General features: G+C 38.9%; 1 non-coding gene across 1 annotated transcript; it reads left to right on the plus strand.

Moving 5' to 3' along the window:
- Nucleotides 1-903: 903 nt before the first annotated feature.
- LOC120100427 (small nucleolar RNA SNORA17) lies at nt 904-1038 on the plus strand. The gene has a single exon (XR_005500185.1). It is a non-coding gene; the product is annotated as a small nucleolar RNA SNORA17 (small nucleolar RNA).
- The last annotated feature ends 16498 nt before the right edge of the window (nt 1039-17536 follow it).

The following is a 17536-nucleotide window of genomic DNA, read 5'->3' on the forward strand; positions in this document are numbered from 1 at the left end:
CAGAAGATACAATTTCTATACTATCATTAGTTTCATTTTTTCTGTTAGGTTCAATAGAAGGACACACACACACACACACACTTATTTGCTTGTGGGTAATCTGAAATAGCAGCAGCAGCAGCAGTTATGGAATTCCTCCTCTCGGCCTTTTGGCTAAGATCAAGTGTAGCCTCCTATTTTACCTCCCATTAATCCTCTTCCTCCTCCTCTTCCTCCTTCTCCTCCTCTTCCTCTTCCTCTTGGATTACTTTTAAATTCTGTGGCTTTGCTTGGAATATTTTAAATATTTCAGAAGACAAGTTCTTCAGCAGTTAAACAGGTGATTTTTCTTCCAAATCACAATCATATATTTCCCAGGGGAGTCTGTAGTAACAACATGTCAAACCATGCTAAGTAACTTTTTTGATGGTCAGCCATATACCTTTCATAGGTTGGTTCAATTCTCAGAGGTCAATGCATTGATGTTTCAAAGCTGCCTTCGTAGTAATGTCTTCATGATGAGACTTGGTCCTCTGTAAAGCTCATGACCTTGGAAAGTAATTCTTCAAGCTCTAAAAAGTCTTTTCAATCCAACCCCTCATGTTTTCAAGTTAATTTATTTCCTGGTCTTTTATACACTGACAGGGTGGATTCAAAGTGATTGCCTCACCCAAACCTAATTCCCAACTTCATCATTTCCTGCTCATCTCTCTTTTAATTGAAAATTCTTAAAATTTTCACTTCTGTTATTTTATTTGCAGTGTCACACAGTTTAGGGAAAAACATATTTTTGGAAGTACTGGTTGGTTATATTTTATTGATTCATTTGATCTGTCAGATTGAGCTATAACACAATGAATCAAATGACTGATAAGGAGCCAAACAGTAATCATCATTGAGGGCTAATTCAAAATACCTTGGATGCCTCCCACTAGAAGCAATACAGATGTGGCCACTGTGGCACATGTGAGTCAGTAGGTAGCAGAGAGGAGAGAGGCTATATCTTCTATGCTCAGTGCTCTGACCTATGAACATTTGAATGATTAGTAGTCTAACATTACCCGAAAAATGCAAGCCTGAGGTGGCCACCAGTTTGGTGCCAGGGGACTGGAACAGGGAAGTGTGCTGAAATGACCACCAGTCCATCTGTGCAGGCTTGAGAGCTCTCAGGACCAGGAGCAAACCTGAAACTAGAAGAACTCTATCTAGGACTAAAGGTCCCAGGCAGGAGTGAGGCTGAGACATAGGACCCCCACATGGGGCCACTTAGGTAAGCCTGGAAAGGAACAAGCCTGAGATGACAACCAGATTGGCACCATGGCTTATGAACAGGGAGCTAGACAGAGACAACCACCAGTTGAGTGCCAGGTAGGACTGGGGGTTGTAGACTATGCCAGAGATGACTTTTATCCAGTGCCACAATGCATGAGTGGGGTAGAGCACTCTTGAGACCACTCCTGAATGGACTCTAGACACACACAGACTGTAGGAGCCACTGAGAGGAACATGTAAGTGGTAGAGACATGGAAAAGAAAGATTAAAAGAATGTGGACACAACAAAGACACAGAACTGGAGGTGTGAGTAGCTGGTGATGACACCTGTGTCCATGGTGGAGTCTGGCCTGTGTTGCCACCAGAGGCCACTTCTGTATAAGTGGCCCTGCAGCAGCAACAGTTTGTTACCATCAAAGGCTAGGTGGATGTCTCTGGTCTTGGCTTTCACCCAGGGACATGTTGATGTTTGAGGGATGTACAGAACTGAGCCCATTCCTCACCTGGGTATTCTGGGAGAGTTGGCTCCAGGGTCATGAAATCAGGAGAGATGACTCTATCCCTTGTCAGCTGCAGAAATTGAGAGAGGGTTCTGTACCTTGCCTGGACCCCACAGTAGAGATGACCTTGGTGGAGGGGATGTGAGCAGGTAGAGCTGGTCCCTCCACTTGTCTACTGTGCTGCTGTGCTGCTGTGCTGCTGTGCTGCTGTGCTGCTGTGCTGCTGTGCTGCTGTGCTGCTGTGCTGCTGTGCTGCTGTGCTGCTGTGCTGCTGTGCTGCTGTGCTGCTGTGCTGCTGTGCTGCTGTGCTGCTGTGCTGCTGTGTAGTGGTGTGGGTAAGGGAGAGGTGACCTCCCTTGCCCATTGCCACCAATGGCAGGCAGGAGAGCTGACCAAGAGTTCATAAGGCAGGGAGAGCTGACCCTGACCCTCATTGGGACAGCACTTGAGAGAATAGGCCCCATATCTCATTTGGACAGCACGATAGAGCTGGCCCTAGAAGCAGGTGAGCTAGTATTGAGGGTATGGATGTGGAAAAGGTGGCCCTTGTCTACTGGGCAGAGGTTCAGATGAGGGAAAGGTGTCTTTCTCTCCTCTCTTTCCCATCACCATCTATGGCAGGGAGGAGAGCTTGCCCTAGGGTAACAAGAGTAGGAGAACTGGCCATGTCCCTTACAGACTGCAACATGTGGGAGAGTGGGCCCTGTACCTTGCCTGGACAAAAGTGTAGAGCTGGCCTTGGCAGCAGGAGGTTTCTGGTGTCTGGCCCTAACGGCAAGAGTGTGGAGAGCTGTTGGATTAACCAACTCAGAAACCTCTCAGACCCAGATTCAGGGCTTTGAATCGGCCCATACAACATCTACCTCATCAATAAACTCTTCGGGTGCATGAAGGGCCAGACTCTCCACAGATCCAAAACTACAGGCTCTCCATAACACAGGGTAACAACAGGTTATCTGAGAGGGATTCCAGTCAGGATTCAGTATTGATAGTGTAGCAGAAGCCAGACACCTCATACCAGACCAAGGAGTCATTGCAACGAACATTTGCAAGCAAAGCAGTGTAAACAAAAGAGAATACTGTAGGACACACTGACACAGTACAGCTTCCACAATAAGATTTTTCTCTGCTGGAGGGGAGGTTACAAGGGTGGAGGGCAGGAGCAGGAGAGGGAAAGATTAGTAAGATTGGGATGCATGATATGAAATTCACAAAAAACAATAAAAAGTAAAGGAATAAAAAATAAAAATAAAATAATTCCTTGAATTATCGTCCTTAGGAACCATGGGTTATCTTAGAGAAATAAAACTGGCTCTATAGTTTTTAATTCAGTGATACACATGCAACACTCAGTTATATATGCAACATTCATATATAATATTAAATTATATATAACAATATAATGCATACTTTTGTAAACATCACATGTATTTACAGAATTCAATACCTTGTAATTTGGAGATAATTAGAATTTTCTTTGAAAGAGAGTTTAGTTTCTTCCCTTAAAGACTTTAAGATCATTGATGACTTTTGGAGTATATAAGTCTAATTAGATTAGCACAATTTGTTGAAGATGTTTTTTTTTCCCATTGTATGGTTTTGACTTCTTTGTCAAACATCAAGTGTCTATAGATTTGTCTTGATTTATTTCTATTTTTTTATTTGATTCCATGGATCAACTTGTCTTTTTTTTAGTGCAAATACAATGCAGGGTTTATTACTATTGTCCTATAATATAGCTTCAAATCAGAAATGGTAATATACCCCCAGAAGTTCTTTTATTATATAGGATTGCTTTAGCTATCCTGGTTATTTTGTCTTTCCATATAAAGTTGAGAGCTATTTTTCAAGGTCGAAAAAGAACTAAGTTAGAATTTTGATGGCAATTGCATTGAATCTGTAGATTGCTTTTAGTAAGATGTCCATTTTCACTATGTTCATCCTACTGACCCATGTGCACGAGAAATAATTTATCTTCTATTATCTTCTCAATCTTTTTTCTTCAGAGATTTAATGTTCTTGACACACAAGCCTTTCACTTGCCTGGTTAGAATTACCCCAAGATATTTCATATTATTTGTAGCTATTGTGAAGGGTGTTGTTTCCCAGATATTTCTTGTAGCTTTTAAGCACTGTTTATTAAATGATAGTAAGTTACCTTAAAATTAATGTTGCTGTGCTGAAAAGTTAGCTTGCTGTTTTCCTTTTCTTTTATTGGATATTTTCTTTATTTACATTTCAAATGTTATCCCCTTTCCCAGTTTCCCCTCCAGAACACCCCCAACCCATCCCCCCACCCACCCTCCCACTCCCTTCTGCCTCCCAGTCCTGCCATTCCCCTACACTGGGGAATCAAGGCTTCATAGGACCAAAGGTCTCTCCTCCTAAGGGTCCATCCTCTGCTACATATGTGGCTGGAGGCATGAGTTGCTCCAAACCAGCCTAATCTAATTTTATCTTTAGTTATTCTTTTATCTAGCTACTTTGCAAAAAAAGTGTTTCTGAGTTGTAGGCGTTCTCTATTAGAATTTTTGGGGTCACTTTTGTATTCTATCATATAATCTGCAAATATTTGTCAATTTCTATCCCCTTGATCTCCTTTACTTGTCTTATTTCTCTGACTAGAATTTCAGTTAGTATATTGGATAGACATGAAGGGAGTGGGCAGCTCTGTCTTGTCCCTGATTTTAGTGGAATTGCTTTAAGTTTTTCTCCATTTAATTTGCTGTTGGACATCAGCTGGCTTGTGTACTGCATTTATTGTGTTGTTGTATTCACCTTGTATCCATGATCTTTCCAAGGATTTTAATATGAAGGTTTGCTGGAATTTGTTAAAGCTTTTTTCAGCATCTAGTAAAATGATCATGCTTTTTTCAGCATCTAGTAAAATGATCATGTGCTTTTTTTTCTTATAGTTTGTTTATATAATGGTTTACATTGAAGGATTTTTGAATTCTGAACTATCCCTCCATCCCTGAGATGAAGCCTGCTTGATCATGGTGGATAATGTTTTTGATGTGTTCTGGGATTTGGTTTGCAAGTATTTTATTTAATAGTTTTGCATCAATGTTCATAAAGAAAATTGATCTAAAATTCTTTTTCTTTGTTCAGTCTTTGGGAGGTTTAGGTAATGGGGTGTCTTTGACCTCATAGAATGAGTTCGGCAATGTTCTATTTGATTCTATTTAGTAAAGTATTTTGAGAAGTATTGAGTGGTATTAGGTCTTTTTTTGATAGTTTGGTAGAATTCTGTGCGTAAACCATCTGGCCTTGGACTTTTTGTTTGGGAGATATTTAAATGGCTGCATCTATTTCTTATGGGTTATAGGACTATTTAAACTTGTTTACCTAAATTAATTGAACTATAAGTGGAATCTGTCAAAAAATCTTGAATTTTGTTTAGATGTTCCAATTTTGTGGAGTACAAGCTTTTGAAGTAAGACCTAATGATTTCTGGGATTTCCTCTGTGTTCTTTGTTATGTCCCCTTTTCATCACTGATTTAGTTAATTCGGATAGTGTGCTTTCTTTTAGTCTGGCTAAATGTTTGTCTTTGTCTTTTCTGTCATCTAACTTCTTGGGTGTGTTTGCTTCTTTTTTGTTCTAGAGCCTTTGGCTATGCCATTAAGTTGCTAGTATGAGATCTCTCCAATTTCTTATGAAGGCACTTAGTACTATGAACTTTCCTCTTAGCACTGCTTTTATGATGTCCTGTACATTTGCGTATGCTGTGCCTTCACTTTCATTAATTCTAGATTCTTTAATTTCTTTATTTCTTCCTTGACTCAATTGTTAGTGCATCGATAGTTATTCAGTTTCCATGATGTGATATGCATTTTCTTGTTTCTGTAGTTGTTAAAGTCCATATCTAATCCACGGTGATTTGATAAGATAAAATGAGTTATTTCAATTTTCTTGCACCTGTTAAGGCTTCCTTTGTGACCAACTACATGTTCAATTTTGGAGAAGGCTCTGTGAGGATCTGAGAAGAAGACATAATCTTTTGTGTTGGGTGAAATGTTCTGTAGGTATCTGTTAGGTCCATTTGATTCATTAGGTCTGTTAGTTTCATTATTTCTGTGTTTAGTTCCTGTCTCAATGACATGTCCATTGATGAGAGTAGAGTCTTGAAGTCTCCCACTATTAATGTGTTCAATTCAATGTGTGATTTTGGATGCCCTTGCATTTGAGGTATAAATATTAAGAATTAAGATGTCATTTTGGTGGACTTTTCTTTGATGACTATGAAGTGTCCTTTTCTATCTCTTTTGATTAATTTGCTTGAAAGTCTACCTTATTAGATATCAGAATGGCTACTCCAGCTTGCTTCTTGTGTCTATTTTCTTGGAAGATGTTTTTCAAACCCTTTACTTTGAGGTAATGGTTTTCTTTGTCACTGAGATGTGTTTCTTCTATGCAGCAAAAGTACAAATCCTGTTCTTGAATTCTGTTTATGTTTTTTTTTTTAAATTGGGGAATTGAATTCATTGATGTTGAGAGATATTAATGGTTAATAATTATTAATTCTTGTTATTTTGTTATTGATGGTTTTAGTGTGTGTGTGTGTGTGTGTGTGTGTGTGTGTGTGTGTGTGTTTTCCTCCTTTTGATTTTTCTGGTATGAAATTCTGTATTTGCTGTGTTTTCTTGGTTTTAGTTCCTACCTGGGTTGGAGATTCCTTCTAGTATCCTTTGTAGGGTTGGATTTGTGGACAGATATTGTTTAAACTTGATTTTGTCATGGAATGTTTGGCTTTCTCCATCTATCGTGATTGAAAGTTTCAATGGGTACAGTAGTGTGAGCTGGCACCTGTGGTCGCTTAGTGACTCTAAGACATCTGCCCAGTATCTTCTGTTTTTTAAAGTCTCTATTCAAAAGTCTGGTATAATTATAATAGGTCTGTTTTTATATGTTTTTGGCCTTTTCCTTTGAGGTTTTTAATATTTTTCTTTATTCTATACATTTAGTGTTTTGATTATTATGTGGCTGGAGGATTTGCTTTTTTGGGTATAATCTATTTGCTGTTCTCTAAGCTTCTTGCATGTTTATAGGCATTCCTTCCTTCCTTCCTTTCTTTCTTCCTCTCTTTCTTTCTTTCTCTCTTTCTTTTAAAAAAATTGGTTATTTTATTTATTTACATTTCATATGCTGTCCCTTTTTCTGGTTTCCCCTCCACAAATCCCCCATTCAATCCCCCACTCCCTGCCTCTATAAGAGTGCTCCTCACCCACTCCTATCTCGCTGCCCTAGCATCCCCCTACACTGGGGTACTGAGTCTCTACAGGACCCAGGGGCTCCCCTTCCATTGATACTAGATAAGGCCATCCTCTGCTACATATGCAGCTGGAGCCATGAGTCCCTTCGTGTGTACTCTGGTTTCGGTCTAATGGAAATGCAGGGACAAAGAGTGGAGTAGAGACTGAAGGAAATGCCATCCAGAGACTGCCCCACCTAGGGATCGATCCCATCTTCAGACACCAAACCCAGACACTATTGCTGATGCCAAAAAGTACTTGCTAATAGGATCCTGGTATAACTGTACCTTGAGAGGCTCTGCCAACATTTGCCCAATATAGATACAGCCAATCATTGGACTGAGCATGGGGACCCCAATGGAAGAGTTAGGAGAAGGACTGAAAAGAGCAGAAGGGGATTACAACCCCATAGGGTGAGCCACAATATCAACTAACCAGATTCCGCAGAGTTCTGAGGGACTAAACCACCAACCAGAATACACATGGAGGGCATCCCTTTCTTTAAGTTAGGAAAAATTTCTTTTATGATTTTGTTGAAAATATTTTCTGGGCTTTAGATCTGAGAATTTTCTCCTTTTTTCCCCTATTATTTCTAGGTTTGGTCTTTTCATAGTGTCCCAAATCTCCTGGATACTTTATGTTAGAAAAATTTTAGATTTAACATTTCTTTGACTGATGTATAAATTTCTTTTATTGCATCTTCTATACCTGAAATTATCACTTCCATCTTTTGTATTGTGTTGGTGCTCTCTTATGTAAGTTTTTCCAACTCAAGGATTCCCTCTATTTACGTTTCCTTAATTGCTTATATTTCCATTTTTTATTATGATGTCCTCATGGAACAACCTGAGAAGTGGTCACTTCTTTTTCCTTGCTAGAATTTTGTGTGATTGCTGTTATGTGTGCCAGTTACACATAGGGCCATTTGTAGACACATTGATTCTGATAATGATAACTTTGGATTTCTTTATTCAGAAAGCAAAATTTTAGCTGTTGTATTATATTTTTGATTTACTCCTATATTATTCTTACTTTGTCAGGGAATTTTAATCCTGCAACATGACTGTTCTTGCAAATGGTCACATTCAAAACCTTCTAGTTCTATATGATCTGGCAAGATTGCAAATAAGCTCTGGATTCCATACAATATGATCTGCCTGGTACACAGGTATCTCCTTAGTATGCACCTTTAATCCCTAACAGCGAAGGTAAGTTTATTTTGTAGAAGGAAGCAACCATGATTGAAAGTGACATGTGATTGAGGGGCAGACAAAGTGATGAACCAGAGAAAGATTTGACAGAATGAGTCAGGATAGCATAATCCAACTCTGAGAACAGACAGGAAAGAAAGGCAATTTAAGAAAGCAGTACAGAAAAGAGAGAGGAGGCAGTTTTACTGAGACAGTTTAACAGAGACAGGTCACAAGTGAGGAACTACATGGAGAATAAGAAGGAGCCAGAAGGTTAGAAGGCAGTGTTATCAGTAAGCTTGGAAGATTAGAATGTATGGAGACCAAGAGCATCCAGAGCTCAGCCTAGAGATACTTAGAACAGAAAAAGAAATGCTCTGGGCTCAGGCCAAGCTACGTATTTATACACCCTGGTTATGGCTCTGATCTCATCACTCCATCTGAGAAAATAAAAGTTATTTTTACATTACTTTAGGTTTAATTTAGAATTACTTATTTAACTTTGGTAACTGAAATTTGTCTGATTCGTGTTTATTCTTTTTTTCTTTCTAATGGTTAGTTCTACCAACCACATTCCCATCTACTCTACTGTTACATATACTACATTGTGAATGTTGTATTTTCATTACCATTCAAAATATTTTATAATTTTTGTTCTCATATTCTCTTTGATATACCACTTTGTTTTTAAGTATGTATGTTCTATTTATCTTTTTCATCATCTGAAGCCTAGTTCTCTTTATTAAGAACATATATCATATGTAATATTTTTATAATATCAGTTTTATTTTTAATTATGTATTTGCAAGTGTGCCCATGTGTGTCTGGATTGAATGTATGTGTCTGTGAAGGCTAGAAGAGAGCAGAACATTTCTTGATGCTAAAGTTATAAGTAACTGTGAGCTCTCTGTTTTGACTGCTAGGAACTGGACTCAGGTACCCTGCCTGGGCAGTATGTGCATTTAACTGATGAGAAATCTCTTAAGTCCCATTATATGTAATTTTGTTCCTTTGTAGCTTGCTTTTACTCTTATGGTTCAAATATGGTAAAATCTGGTTCATAGAAATAAGACTTCAGATAAATGAGGCATCTAATACATGTGCCAGATAAGGCAATTAATGATGATGGTGCTGGTTAGTTTTATATCAACCTAACACAAGCCAGTTATCTGGGAGGAGTGAACCTCAATTGAGAAAATGCTTTTATATGATCAGGATATATAGCATTTTCTTAATTAACGATTGGTGGGGAAAGGTACAACCCTTTGTCAGTGGTTCTCTCCCTGGGATCTATAGAAAAGCAAGCCAGTAATTTGGACCCCATTCATTCTGCATTAGCTTCTGCCTCAAGGTTTCCTCCTTGCTTGAGTTCCTGTCCTGAGATCCTTTGATGATAAATAGTAGTATGAAAAGTGTAAACTAAATAAATCCTCTTCTCCCCAACTTGCTTTTTGGTCATGTGTGTCATTGCAACAGTAGAAACTTTAACTAAGACAAAATTTTTATGTTCTGTGCACTAATTGACTTTAGGCCAGTTTGATTTCTTGGTTAATAGATGTATTTCTCCCTTTTCTATGTCAGATTTGTAGCTTTAACTTGTAGATTTATTTAAGTGTGCTATAAGTTTACCAATTAAAATTTTATGTTTTAGTTCTTATTCGAAGTATATAAATTGGTATTATGCTTTACAGCATGAAATTATTACAGCCAAACAAATTTGCATATCTAACACCCTTTATGGTTTACGTGTGTGTGTTTAGAATATCTAAAGTTTCTCTTAGCAAATTTTCACTATACAACTATTAACTTTATGGCTGACGAGATTGGCTATGTCAAAATCTTCACAACATTTATTTTGTTTGATACTTTAGTGATACTTTCAGTGTCAAAATCCATTTCAGTAGACATTAGTGTGACTACCTTGTCATTCTTTCTATGATTGCCCAGAGTGCTTTTGTGACTATGTTACTTTCAATGTGTGTTTGTGCAGAGCATAGGTTTAAGGTTTTCTAATTACCAATGATTCATTTTAATTAGAATGCCTAAAATAATTCTACAAATTTATTTTTTTCTGCACAAAAGATTATAAGAGCTGACCAACTGTTACCATCCCGGCTCATGCTCATTTCACATTTAAAGGCTGCTATAGTATAGGTCTCCAGGTTTACACTTATTTTCTAGCCTTACTGGAAAGATGTTCCTCAGCTGTATTTACTTCCATGGTTTCAGCTCTCAGATTTTCTTGTTTCCACGAGGCAGTGTGTCTTAGTTAAAGTTTTATTGATGCACAGAGACAACATGACCCAGGCAACTCTTCTAAAGAAAATGTGTAAGTGGGACTAGCTTAGCGTTTTAGAGGTTCAGTCAATTATGATCATCACAGGAAGTAAGGCAGCATGCAGGTAGGCTTAGTGCTAGATCCACAGTCAGAAGAAGAAGAGTGTGTTCTACAGATATCTAGGAAGGGACTATCATCTGCACTGTGTGAAGCATGGGCATGGGAGACCTCAAAGCCCACTTATACAGTGACACACTTTCTTTAACAAGGTTGGATATGGTCCAACAAGGACATACCTCCTAGGAGTGCCATGCACTATAGCCCAAGGAATCAAATACATGAGTCTATAGGAACCAAACCCATCCAAACAACCACTCAGTGTGACCTTTTTTTTTTTATGTCAAGCAGTGCTTTTCCTTGCCTATGGCTTCAAGTTTCACTATATTGCTTCTGGATGGGAGTTGTCACATTCTCTGCTATAAATTTTGTTTGTTGAATACGGGTGTCAATTCTTAACCATTTAAACTATTCTGGTTTATTATTTCTTCAAATATTGCTTCTGCTTTTGTCCTTTCTCACTATACACCATGCTTCCAATTACTTCATTTGAGACCATTTTACTCTAGTTTATGTGTTCTCTTCATTCCCTGACATTTGAGGGACCATCTGCCGATGTAAAGCAGACTGGTTTTATACTCACAATCCTCCTGCCTCAGCCTCTTAGTGCTGGGATTCCAGACATATGCCACCAGCTCAGCTTCATACTTTTAAAATAATATTTTCATTACTGTGTCTGTATTACAGCATTGTTCCTTTGAGTTTGTTAGGTTTTGTTTATCTTATAAAATTTATTTTATTTGTTGAACTTAATATATAATTACATGATTTTCCTCTTTGTTTTTCTCCGTTTAATCTTTGCATGCACAATCCCTTGCTCGCTCTCAGATTCATGCCTTTTTCTTTAATTATTGTCGAACACAAATGTATGTATCTTTCTAAATATACAAATTCAATCTTCTCAGTTTACTTGTATGTATACACATACATGATTTTTAGGACTGTTCACTGGACATTTAGCAACCAATTTTGGACTATTCCTTGGGAAGACTATTCCTCCCATTTCAACATCCCTTAGTTACCTGCACTTTTTTTTTTATTGGTTTAGGATTGACCCAAAGAGATTTTATCCATTCAGGCTAGCATTTCAATTGTTGTCATCCTTGTTCAGGTCTTCTTTAGGCAAACATGTGGATAAGACTTCATTGGTATAGCGTCTCTGACATTTCTAGAAGATGTAATCTCATGCAAATATCCTGTTCCTTTGGCTCTTAAAACATTTCTGCCTCTTTTTGTTGTTATTGCTATGCTTTTTTTTTTGCTATGATTCAGTCTTAGATGCAGTAGTTATGCTGTAGATGTACTGATTGGGACTTGGTACAATATGGTCATTTGACCTTTGAGTTTTGGTTGATAAAGACTGGGTAGGACTATAGACTCTCAGGATCTTTAGTAGAAGCTTGTATAGTATATATATTTTTTTAACCATAGAAGCTAATCCTCAGGGAGGAGACTTTAATATAAAACATAACAATAGTAACAATCTCATATCTCCTTGGTCCTAAGCTTTAGGCCAATAGAGTCTTCAACAATAGGGATTAACTTAGCTTCAACTTCTGGAGGGCAATCAGGGCAGTACAAGTATCCTATGATATGTTATTTCTCTTGGATGGCCATAAAAAGAACTTAAAGGTGACTTCTCATAGTTGATGTTGGGGTTTTTGTTATTTTATGACTCTTGGGAGAAGCATTGCCAGCCCAGATGGGAAAAGAATTCAATAAAATTATATATGTATATGTAGACTTAAATGTATTAAAAGTATCTTTAGATAGACAGATAATAATATAATTTTAACTCTTACGACTTTCAGACATCCTATTTTTACTTAACTGTCCTCCCTTCTTGTTTATTAATCACTCGCCCTCCCATTTTCCCCTTTAAGTAACTTGTTCCCTGGTGTTCTTTCTATTTCTCCTGCTATATTCCATAGTCCTGTTTAAAGCTCCTGGTTCTGCATTTACTCCACATTAGATATTCATGTCTAAAAATTTGGAGCCAGGAAATACAGATGAAAAAGAAAATGAAGGATTTGTCTTTATGTGTCTGGGTTACCTCACTCAGTGTTCCAACCATTAATTTGCAAAGTTCATGATGTCATCCTTTTTTTACACTGAACAGTATTCCATAATGTATATGGACCACATTTTGATTAGCGATTTGTTAGGTAAAGCACACTTAGCTTGTTTCCATCTTATAGCTGTTGTGAGTAGGACAGTAATGATCACTGCTGAACAAGTATCTAAGGGTGTTTAGAAAATCACCACTGGGGAGGAGGTAGGAAGGAGTGAATCTCATTCCCCACTGGTGGCATTGCATACAGGTTTATCTACTCTACAAATCAGAGTGGAGCACCCCCCAAAAGCTAACAATAAATCTGCTGATTCCTTTTCATAACATATATTTCTTGGGATTATTTAAGTTGCTTCTGTCCTTAAATATGCCAATCATACTTAAATTCCATTTTTCATAACTGAGATACTTGAACGGACTACATTTCCTATTGTTATTTTCTTCTTTTTGACCTTGCTCTGCACTCTAATTTCTAATTAATCAACAGTCTGTGAAAATTATACCAGCTCTGGATTTTGAAATCTTTCATTGAAGAAGCTCTGTCCTATCACTGGAACCTGGAATGGGATGCATTTATATGTAGGAATTCAGCAGGGTCGAGGCTAAACTGTAGCTTTTAGAATTTGGCTTTAGCTCTGGTGTGTTTCTCTCTCTGTCTCTGTCTCTGTCTCTGTCTCTGTCTCTGTCTCTGTCTCTGTCTCTGTCTCTCTCTATCTCTATCTCTATCTCTATCTCTATCTCTATCTCTATCTCTATCTCTATCTCTATCTCTATCTCTATCTCTCATCACTGTGAAACTGTTGAAAATTATCTTTCGGGTTTCCAAATCTGTTTGGCTTCGTTCTTCAAGCAGTTAAGGATTCAGCGGAGACTGCAGTGAAACAATGAGCACTGTGAGCTTCCTCTCTCACTCCTTGCTTTCCTTTTGAATCTTTTATGTATCCATATCCTAACTCCCGTGAAAGCCCTGAAGTAATGCCACCTGCTCATCCCTGTGAGAATTTCAATTGCTCTTCTGGGTTTTCTGCCTCTTAGCAATGTTCTGTTTCTCAGACTCTCAGACTTTCACCTCTTCCAAAAATATAGACATGCCTTGAGCAGGAGAGTAGCTCCTGGGACATTTCCACTCACCTCTGTGCTAGTTCATTTACTCTCTATTATTTTTATACTCCAGATTTTATTCCCCTCCCGGTCCACCCTCTGACTGTTCCCCATTCCCTACCTCTTCCCTGCTCCCTGTCTTCATGAGGATGTCCCCACTCGCCAAACCTCCACCCCACCAGACCTCTAAACTCCCTGTGGCCTCCAGTCTCTTGAGGGTTAGGTGCATCTTCTCTAACTGAACTCAGACTCGGAAGTTCTCTGCTGTATATGTGTTGGGGCCTCATCTCAGCTGGTGCATGCTGCCTGGTTGGCGATCCAGTGTCTGAGAGATCTTGAGGGTCCAGGTTAATTAAGACTGCAGGCCCTCCTACAGTGTTGCCCTCCTCTTCAGATTCCTCCAGCTTTTCTCTAATTCAACCACAATGGTCGGGTCACTGGTTGGGTGCAAATGTCTGCATCTGACACTTTCAGTTCCTTGTTTGGTCTTTCGGAGGGCAGTCATGTTAGGTCCCTTTTTGTGAGAGCCCCATAGACTCAGTAATAGTGTCAGGCCTTGGGGCCTCCGCTTGAGCGGGATTCCACGTTGGGCCTGTCTCTGAACCTCCGTTTCCTCAGGCGCTTGCCCACTTTTGTCCCTGCAATCCTTTCAGGTAGGAACAATTACAGGTCAGAGTTTTTGACTGTGGGATGGCAACCCCATCTCTCACTTGATACCCTGTCTTTCTGCTGGAGGTGGGCTCTACAAGTTCCCTCTCCCCACTGTAGGGCATTTCATCTAAGGCCCCTCCCTTTGAGTAGTGAGAGTGTCTTACCTCCCAGATCTCTGGTACATTCTGGAGGATCCCCCCACCTCCTACCTCCCAAGATTGCCTGTTTCTGTTCTTTCTGCTGGCCCTCATGGCTTATCTTTGCCTGTAACTGCTGATGTCCTGAGCATGCTTCTAACGATCACAAGCTGTTTTTTTTTTTTTTTTTCACTGCAGATTGTTAAAACAGTTTTAGTGGGTATATTGTTCTGCCAAAAGCTGAAGTACTTCATCTGGAGTCAAAATTTTAACTTAATATTATGTACAAAATCTTTGCTTACATGTAGAAGAATGCAGATCGATCCATGCTTATCACCCTGTACAAAGCTTAAGTCGAAGTGGATCAAGGACCTCCACATCAAACCAGACACACTCAAACTAATAGAAGAAAAACTAGGGAAGCATCTGGAACACATGGGCACTGGAAAAAATTTCCTGAACAAAACACCAATGGCTTATGCTCTAAGATCAAGAATTGACAAATGGGATCTCATAAAACTGCAAAGCTTCTGTAAGGCAAAGGACACTGTGGTTAGGACAAAACGGCAACCAACAGATTGGGAAAAGATCTTTACCAACCCTACAACAGATAGAGGCCTTATATCCAAAATATACAAAGAACTCAAGAAGTTAGACCGCAGGGAAACAAATAACCCTATTAAAAAATGGGGTTCAGAGCTAAACAAAGAATTCACAGCTGAGGAATACCGAATGGCTGAGAAACACCTAAAGAAATGTTCAACATCTTTAGTCATAAGGGAAATGCAAATCAAAACAACCCTGAGATTTCACCTCACACCAGTGCGATTGGCTAAGATCAAAAACTCAGGTGACAGCAGATGCTGGCGAGGTTGTGGAGAAAGAGGAACACTCCTCCATTGTTGGTGGGATTGCAGACTGGTAAAACCATTCTGGAAATCAGTCTGGAGGTTCCTCAGAAAATTGGACATTGAACTGCCTGAGGATCCAGCTATACCTCTCTTGGGCATATACCCAAAAGATGCCTCAACATATAAAAGAGACACGTGCTCCACTATGTTCATCGCAGCCTTATTTATAATAGCCAGAAAATGGAAAGAACCCAGATGCCCTTCAACAGAGGAATGGATACAGAAAATGTGGTACATCTACACAATGGAATACTACTCAGCTATCAAAAACAACGAGTTTATGAAATTCGTAGGCAAATGGTTGGAACTGGAAAATATCATCCTGAGTGAACTAACCCAATCACAGAAAGACATACATGGTATGCACTCATTGATAAGTGGCTATTAGCCCAAATGCTTGAATTACCCTATATCCCTAGAACAAACGAAACTCAAGACGGATGATCAAAATGTGAATGCTTCACTCCTTCTTTAAATGAGGAAAAAGAAAACCCTTGGCAGGGAAGGGAGACGCAAAGATTAAAACAGAGACTGAAGGAACACCCATTCAGAGCCTGCCCCACATTTTGCCCATACATATACAGCCACCCAATTGGACTAGATGGATGAAGCAAAGAAGTGCAGACCGACAGGAGCCGGATGTAGATCGCTCCTGAGAGACACAGCCAGAATACAGCAAATACAGAGGCGAATGCCAGCAGCAAACCACTGAACTGAGAATAGGTCCCCTATTGAAGGAATCAGAGAAAGAACTGGAAGAGCTTGAAGGGGCTCGAGACCCCAAAAGTACAACAATGCCAAGCAACCAGAGCTTCCAGGGAATAAGCCACTACCTAAAGACTATACGTGGACTGACCCTGGACTCTGACCCCATAGGTAGCAATGAATATCCTAGTAAGAGCACCAGTGGAAGGGGAAGCCCTGGGTCCTGCTAAGACTGAACCCCCAGTGAACTAGTCTATGGGGGGAGGGCGGCAATGGTGGGAGGGTTGGGAGGGGAACACCCATAAGGAAGGGGATGGGGGAGGGGGATGTTTGCCCGGAAACCGGGAAAGGGAATAACACTCGAAATGTATATAAGAAATACTCAAGTTAATAAAAAAAAAAAAATCTTTGCTTTAATACTTAGTTAATGAATATAGTTAATAAAAGTTAACATATTTATATTTTCCTGACAGGAAAATTATGGCTGTATACAACATATGTAAAACCCCAATTTTGAAAGAGAGTTATATTTGAGTTGATGTAGTGATGGCTGTACTTATATACTATATATTGTACGCATTGTATTTATTAGATAATAAAGGACAGCATGTAGCCGTTTACATGGCAATGCTGACAACGTTTTAAGAAATAGGAAACTAACCTTTAAAATTAGTACCGAAAATTTCTGTATATATACTTTAGAAAGTAAATTATTATTTTAGTTGAGGCAGTAGGAAATTATTGCTAGGTGGGGAAAAATCTGTCCCTTGAGTTGTTTTTATAAATTAAGTTTTCTTAAAACATACACATATATGTTTTAAATATATGTTTAAAATATGTTTACAAACATTGCAGAATATCTGCAACCACGAAAAAGTTAAAACAGAATTTCTTATGTGGCCTACAACTTTAAACATATTCATTGAAATATTGATTTATAGCAGTACTTTGGAAATACCCTTTTTTCCAAGGTTTGACACTGAGTTATACATTTATTCCTTTACTTATTTGTTTGGCTGGTAGAAAATTCCCAGTGTCCTCAGGCTTACAGCCATGTTTTCTCTGACTCTGTTAGATCTGTTCTCCTTGCTGGCTTCAGCTTTGAGGTCTGCTTCTCTGAGATCCATTCTTGCTGTGGGTCATGCTGACTGTACTCCAAGCTTTATTTTCTCTTGGCTACCGGCATGATTTCTTATCTCCCATGTGAAATTCTTGTGCTTTTTGTCACATCTCTTCTTGTCCTGGACAAAACTTTATAGGACTAAATAATCACTGCGAAAAAGGAGCATTTTCAAATTTGCCACTTTTGGAGGCAAAACCTTTCACAGCTGATGGTGCCCTTTGAAGCGTTTACTTCTCAAGGATCATCT

Source organism: Rattus norvegicus, chromosome 1 (genome assembly GCF_036323735.1).
Source record: "Rattus norvegicus strain BN/NHsdMcwi chromosome 1, GRCr8, whole genome shotgun sequence".
NCBI classification, from domain to species: domain Eukaryota; kingdom Metazoa; phylum Chordata; class Mammalia; order Rodentia; family Muridae; genus Rattus; species Rattus norvegicus.